Raw genomic sequence first — 8,081 nt, forward strand, 5'->3', positions numbered from 1 at the left:
AAATTCCAGACCTCTTCCACGATTAGCTGCAGCCAATATAAAATATTGTCTGCGTTCATTTTATTCAGCTGTTTTTACCATCCAAAAAAATAAATATAATCGATTAAAACTTTAAATTCTAAATATTAAGGAGAACGCACTTTGAAAAAAAATGTTAAGGGAAAATGTTAAGTGGACATGCACACATCAGTGAGGCAGTTTAGTGTAAGAGTATGTATAATATGCCTGAGTTAGGACGAAGGATAACAAACCAAAATGGGATAGTTAGTATAAGGCATCAAAATAGGGGTGGGTTAGGGGCCTTCTGCACTTTATGCACACTACTGTCAGGAGTATTCGGAATAAGAAGAAACTTTTGGCCTTAGTTCTTCCTGGCCACAGGTTATTGGTATTAGTGAGACATGGCTAACAAAGGATGATATAGCTAGTGGGATAGAATGTTAGGGGTATAGTGTGTTCAGGAGGGACAGAGAGAAAAGAATGGGGGGGTAGGAGTGTTATTGATGATAACTGATGAACTGCAGCCAAAGAGAATATAAGTTCAACTTCAGGATAGTGAAAATAGCACATTTGAGGCTATCTGGTGTGAGATTGAAGTCAGCAGAACAAAATTTATAGTTAAGTGTTGCTATAGACCAGGCGATGGAATAGATGATGGAGATAGTATGCATAGGCAAACAGACTCAATGAGTGGAGGACAGGTAATTATTATAGGGAATTTAAACTCTGGTAACATTGATTGGAGGGAGGGAGGGAGGGAGGAGAGGACAATTGGAAGGAAATAAATTTTATGCAGTTACTAAGGGATAACTACCTGAGACAGTATATAATGGAATATACTAGGGGTTCGAGGGTGCTTGACCTAGTAATTACATCTGAGAAATTGACTATTATGAATATGACCATATTGCCACCAACTGGTGAGAGTGATAAGGTACCTGGGAAGTGGCTAAGTGTGGAGTTTTCAATTAAGACAGGGTACATGTGGAATTACCGGGTTGGTAAGTATGACAAGCTTGGGAGATTGCTTGGATCAGTGCCATGACATGTTAAACTGCAAGGGTAGAGGTTGATAGTGCATGGGAAGTGGTTAAGCAGCGTTTGAGGGAGGTAATGACTGACTGCATGCCTAGAGTCCGGAGAGTAAATCAAGTGGGAGTTAAGCTTGAGCTGCAAAAAAGAAACAATTCTGGATGAAATTTAAGGATAAAGGTGACCTGCAGGCACACGAACAGTACAAAGGACAGGCCAGAAGTGTAACTAGTGTGGTAAGAAAAGCAAAAGCAGATTATGAATGTATATTAGCAATGCAAGATAAAGTGAATCCCAAACAGTTCTTTCGATATGCTACAAGTAAAAAAAAAATGTATACGGCAAAATGATTCTAAGGAATGCCGATGGCAGGGAGGTAACTGAATCAGCTGAAATAGTAGAATTACTAAGCGAACACTTTGCAAGAGTATATCATCCAGGCTGTGATATTGCAAGAATGAGAGAACGAATGGCTGATACAGGAATTGAAGTAAATGAAATGGAGGTTGATAGTATATTACAGAAACTTAATGTAAATACTTCTGTGGGATTGAATTGTATACAAGCTCAAGTCTTACGTGAAGCAACAAAGTAATTGTCAGTTCACTTGACCATATTGTTTAATTTAAGTCTCAGCTCTGGGTTAGTCCCGAGGCGATGGAAAGAAGATAAGATAGTTTCATTGCATAAAGGAGGTTCCAAGACTGCTGTTGCAAATTACCGACCGATCAGCATATTAGAAATTGTCAAGGTTTTGGAGATATTAGTCAAGAGCAAAATACAGGAATGGATAGATGAAAATGGAATACTGCTTGGAGGACAGCATGGTTTTGTGAAGGGTAGATCATGCCTCAGTAACTTGATCACGTTTTATAATACAGTGACGGCTGAAATGGATAAGGGTAATGGATTTACAGTGATATTGCTGGACTTTGCTAAAGCCTTTCACAGGATATCACATGGATTTCTAATCAGTAAACTGCAGTAAATGGGGTAGGTGAGATGTACAGGAGGGTGGTTGATGGAGAGATATCAGAGTAGTTTTATTCAGGAGTGGAGTCCAAAAGAAGGCCTGTTACTAGCGGTGTGGCGCAGGGTTCTGTTCTTGGACCACTTCTATTTAATTTGTTCATTAACGATATAGGAGAGGATCTGAGAAGAACTGTTAATTTATTTGTTGATGATACAAAGTTGGGTAGAGCAATAGTGAATGCATATGATGTCAAAATTTTGCAGGATGATTTGAATAGATTGGTAGGAATGGCAGATTAATGTAGCAAGGTGTAAGGTTATGCATTTTGGGGTGAAAAAATTAGCAGCAGTATATCACATTGGTGGAACTGTACTCCAGTAGGTTGACGAAGCCAGATATTTGGGTGTGTTGGTGGTTAGTGAATTGACGTTTAGGGGGCACATAGCTAAATCAGCTCATCAGATCACTCAGTTACTGAAAAATTCTTTGACGAGCAGAGATAAGCAAATTATTGTTCCTCTTTATCGAGCCTTGATAAGATCCCATCTTGACTACTGTGCACAGTTCTGGGCCCCTGGGTTTCTTCTTGATGTGGGAGTAGTAGAGAGGATCTAGAGGCGAGTGACCAATATGATAGCTGGTCTATGGAATGAACTTTACGAGAACGGGTTGAAGATCTGTGGGTTATAGAAATCGGTTGATAGGCGGGAAAGGGGTGATATGATTGAGACATTCAAATTACTGAAGGGTTTTTACATGATTAATTCAGAGGAAATTTTTCAGAACAGGACTGCTGATGGGAGAACTAGGGGCCAACCATGGAAACTGAGCAAGTGTGCAGTTAGGAAGGGTGTTAAAACTAGGTTTTTTACTTGGAGAGTGGCGATTAAGTGGAATAAACGACCAGTCTGTTATGGGTGCCATGACTGAAAATGAATTCAGAGTAAAGTATGATAGATACTGTTCGAATGCCGAATAGTTGTTCTTGATATGATGTTCGGAGCCTCCCTCGATGAGTCTAAGGACTCTTTGGAGTTGCCCGTAATAATAATAATAATGCAATAAATATTTCTTACATTGCGACGTTACCAGTCACATTTACACCATCCAGTAACAGGAAACCCGAGAAGATAAACAATACTGATATATCGCAATCCGTTTACTGTAAGCTAGATCAACTTACTCTGTCATGTGCTGGTTATTCTGTTTATACATATCTAGTAGTGATAAGTAACTCCAACAAACCGAAAGCCAAATCAACCAAAAGAACAGCAAATTAATTAATAGGTATGTCGTTTCTTTTAACAGGTATTGTTTTAACAAAAACTTTCGGTTATTTCTGATATTTTTATGCATATGTTTACGATACATGCCACTGATTCGTGGTACTATACCCGTCACTCAATTCTATCGTTGGGAAGAGATTTGCATTTTTATTTATTCCGTGCTTATTTTGCAGAATAAATGAAACACAAATTATATTTATTAGTAAACATTATAAATATAATACTAATAGTACGTTATTAACGTTAGTAATAATAGTTTAGTATTAATTAAAACTAATTATTAGAATATTAACTAAATTAAACGACAATACGTAATTTACATAGTTTGCAATACTTTTTTAATTTCTGATGACTACTCTGGTTTCTCGTTATTTTTCTGTGAAGGTTGATTTTCTTCATTCTATTTTTTAAGCTAGTACTATTCGGGTTGTAAAGCTATGATAGATTATTATGAGCAGAAGCATAGCTTTTTCTAATACTAATGTATTATAGCTTTACCCGACAAAATCCCAAACCTTACCTATGTGCCTTTTAGAGCGTGATAACTTCGATCATTGTTAAAATATCCTGTTCACTGAAGTCCTTCTGATATTCGAACCCTTGGAAACTTCCCCTACACCACTGAGTTTTAGTACTGATAATTACTTTTATTATTAATAAAAGTAATTATTATTTGTTAGTACCATAGTTGAACTAGTGAATAAATAATAATTCTTCTAGAAGTTTGAAACTGAACTGCTCTAGAGGGATACTGAATTGTTTCTGCATAGCTTTTAACAGATTTGAAAGAGGATGGGAGAATACATGTACCAATTCTAATTAACATTGTCAATGCAAATATTTATAAAATACAAATAGCAGAAAAAGTGCAATCATTTAGTGAAGATGGATAATTAATCAACAAACTGTTCTTTTCAGTAATGGGTCAAGCTTTTTATGGAGTCCTTAAGGGCACCATTCACTCAAAGAATATAACATCACTTAGTGGTTGGATGAATTTATTATATAAATAAATCCATTTAACAGAACGGGTATTATCGCTGGAGAAAGAACCTTTCATACAATTAGAAAAATGCTCAGCACCTGATGCATCGTTGCATTCAATTCGAACAAGATTCTTCCGATTCTTCTTCTTGATAGGTTTCACATGAAAAATCAAAGGGAGCATTAAATGCTTTGTATGTGTTTAAATATCGTCTATGCAAGAAAGCAATAATCAAGTTCTACAAGTCTATTTTTTCCGCGTGGGTAACGATGCAGTGGAATTATTCAGGCTCAAAATATGGGAAGATACGATTTTTCTAAAGTTATAGTGAACAGCGGTTGCAAGAGACCAGAAAATACGACTGCCATAAGGACAAGACGCAAGCCTTTATAAAATTTTAAAGTCAGTTTTAAACGTGCTCGTAGTTTTCTTGCAGCAATTTTATTTTTTATATAATAATCAAAATAATGAAATTTTCTATGAGAGCTAATTACGGTATGTGTTCTCTTTAACACCTTGAACGCACTTCTTTGAAAATCAAGCCGAGATAAGGAAAAAGAGCTTGGAATGTGGAATAAGTGCTTTGTTTCAAATAGGAATTGCTTCTGTGAAAATGATTGGATCAGAAATTTCAAGACGCAGTTTTCTGATTGAAACATGACCCATTGAAAATAAGATTAATATTTCTTACAATCCGACACAGGAGAATAAGTACGCTAAATGTTGCCCTCATTTCATTGTTAAACAGGGATAATTTGAGCTATTTGCATGACTTTACCAATTTTGATACAAAAAAGTGTGATGCCATCAATAATAAAAACCATACAGATTTATGTCCAAGCTGCTACGTTCTTATTTTTTTTTTCACACTCAGTCCATTCTTCACACTGAGTCACTACCGACCCCGAATCCTCTTTGTGACGAATTAAAAAAAAAGTCTACTATATAAAGCTTCATCTTGAATTTAGAGCTTTTTGATACGATACTTTGTAACTTTTTAAAATCTGGTTACGTCAAGACAAAAACTGTACAGATTTTAATTCAAATGAAAGTGATAAATGAAAAAATCGTACTTGTCTGCATATGACTAAAGATTTATATTAAATTAAGTATATTTAATATAAATTGATTTTATCTTTATATTGTTGTATATTGATTTCATCATTTTTTTTGCAATTATTTAATTACTAAAATTTTATATTTCATGACACGGAAGAAGGTTGCAAACTGCAATCCTCTAGTTGCACGATTGGCATGTTAAAAATTTTGTAAATCTTATGCGATCTACTTTTACCACGCCGTTGTTAATTTGATCTAGACCTGAAAAAGAATTATACTACTCCAGTTTTTTTCGATCTGAATGAGAAAAAAATGCTGCTCACCTTTGCATCCTTGGGTTTCCGACAGGTGGCAAAGAGGTGTTTAGAAGGTGTTTTCAAATGCACTAACTTCCTAACAAATTCCAGACCTATTCCACGATTAGCTCTGGTAATTAAAATACTTTGTGCATCCATCGCATATAATTGAACTCGACATTTCCATTATTACTGAGAGAAATAAAAATGTCCGAAGGAATCAAATACAAACAACAAACATCAGAGAAAATACGACATATACACTCTAACTCCCCTTAACATAATAAATAATAAGCAATACAGACGAGTGTGTATTTTGAATAACGGCGAAATCTATATATAATCATTAAATAACGATTGCAGAGCAATTACCCGAAATGTGGCAATAACTACGAATGTGCTGCCAAATTTTAAAATGACTTCCTTTGTTATCAGACGAATGATGGCTGGCAGAAATGTAGCAACAATCGCATCCAATGTTCATTATTTTATACATTTTCCTCACCTCGCAAGCTTATTCTTATATGAACACTCCTTATTTTATTTGTAAAAACCTTTTTGGGAAATAAATAACAACAGAAATACAGAGTGCCGTACAAAACTTTTTAAATGTTCTTCGCATTCTTATCTTTTTTAGGCGCACAATTCTCATCAGGCATATCGTACAATAGAATTACTAGTCCATTGAGGACAATATCAGTAGTGATACAGCTTTTGTCCTTTAATCAATACTAAAATATAAGGGCTGAATTCCTGGTATTTGCTCAGAACTGTTGCTTGATCCTAATATTTCCTTGGAGTATCAGCATTATTTTGCGGTGTGTAGTTTTCTCATAAAAGTGTCTTATGGCTTCCTGTCATCATTGCATACACTGAAAACACATTGGTTCCAATATGTTTTTAGTGTCTAGGATGCGAAGAACCTTAACTGGGCACCGTTTTAACTAAAGTTCATTACCATGTATCATAAATAAAATTACTGAGAACACAAGTAGTGTTTAGATGAAATATTATATGGGCCGTCAACTAAATGTGAATTAGCCGGTCTCATATGAGATAGAGAAATCAGCCAAGGAACACACAAGATATAGAAGATTATGCAGATAGCAGTAACTATCCTATGAACATCAGTTAAGTTTCAATGAAGATCATTTGGAACGTCCATCAATTCAGCCACTTCACAAGTCAATACCACGTGAGGCACAAAACAATTACGTGTTTATCTGAAATCCCTCACTGTCAATATACTATCAGGACCAATATTACTTGTCTTAAAGGGGTTTGTTTTGGCACATGCTGCTAAAAGGAATTATCTCACATCAGATAAATAACTTCAGCTTCATTCTTCTCGTGCGATGGTACTGGTTCAATTAATGTGAACCATATAGATTATGTCCTTACCCATCCGAAGAATTTGCAATGCATTTTGTCGTCATTAGCAACTTATTCACTAGATATAGGTGTATTATATCAATATTTCTTATATATATATATATATATATATACAATACTTGGAAAAAACACCACCACATGTCATGTAACGACCCACGTGTTTATAGTCGGAATAAATTGGAAAAATGTGATTCTCCCAACAGCGCAACTGTGTCCAAGCGAAATGGCTGCGCGGAGTTTGAAAGAGGCGTTGTGATAACATACCATTTTGTGAGTTTGTCTGTTCGGCAAACTGTTGAAAAATTGGGCTATCCTAGTCAAGAATCAGTGATACCATACTGAGATGTAAGCGCAAGGAGTAAAGTGCTACCCGTAGTAGACGATCCACCACATTCACCGAACGTGACCTTAGGGTGCCACCAAGGATAATATGCTAAAACCGACAATCGTCGGTAGACACGTTGAATGTGGAGTTCTAGGCATCGACTGGAACAGGAATCTGCAAAAAAAAAAAAAAAAAAAACATTCAGAACTGATCTCCACAACTTGGGTCTCCATGGTAGGACAGTAATATGCAAGCCCCCCTCATTACTCGAATCAACATGCAGTGCTGTCCGCATTATTGCTATGACGGGGTGCAGTGAAACTTGGAAATCTGTTATGGAGCAGCGAGTCACGGTACAACATCTACAGAGAAGATGTACAGGTTTGGGTGTGCGGATATCCGGTGAACCTCTCTTACCACGGTACTTAGCGCCCAACTATGAAATTTGGAGGTGACAGTGTGATGTTATGAACCTGTTTTTCTTGGTTTAGCCTCGGACATGTCCAAGGGGAATCTGGACGTTCTCGACAATGTACGCTGCCTTCTTTGTAGCGGAAGTGTACATTGTCTCTTTTAGCAAGACAATGCACCGTGTCATAAGGCTGCTGCTGAAGCTGCTTGTTTTGTGGACCTAAACATCACCACATTTGACTGGCCATCACAAGCCCTGATCTCAACCCTATTGAACATCTGTAGGATAAAGTGTAGCGTCGGTTGAGGTGAAGGCTTTCCG

Source organism: Typopeltis vanoorti, chromosome 5, assembly GCF_054136105.1.
Source record: "Typopeltis vanoorti isolate ZY-2024b chromosome 5, IOZ_Tvanoo_1.0, whole genome shotgun sequence".
Lineage (NCBI taxonomy): Eukaryota > Metazoa > Arthropoda > Arachnida > Uropygi > Thelyphonidae > Typopeltis > Typopeltis vanoorti.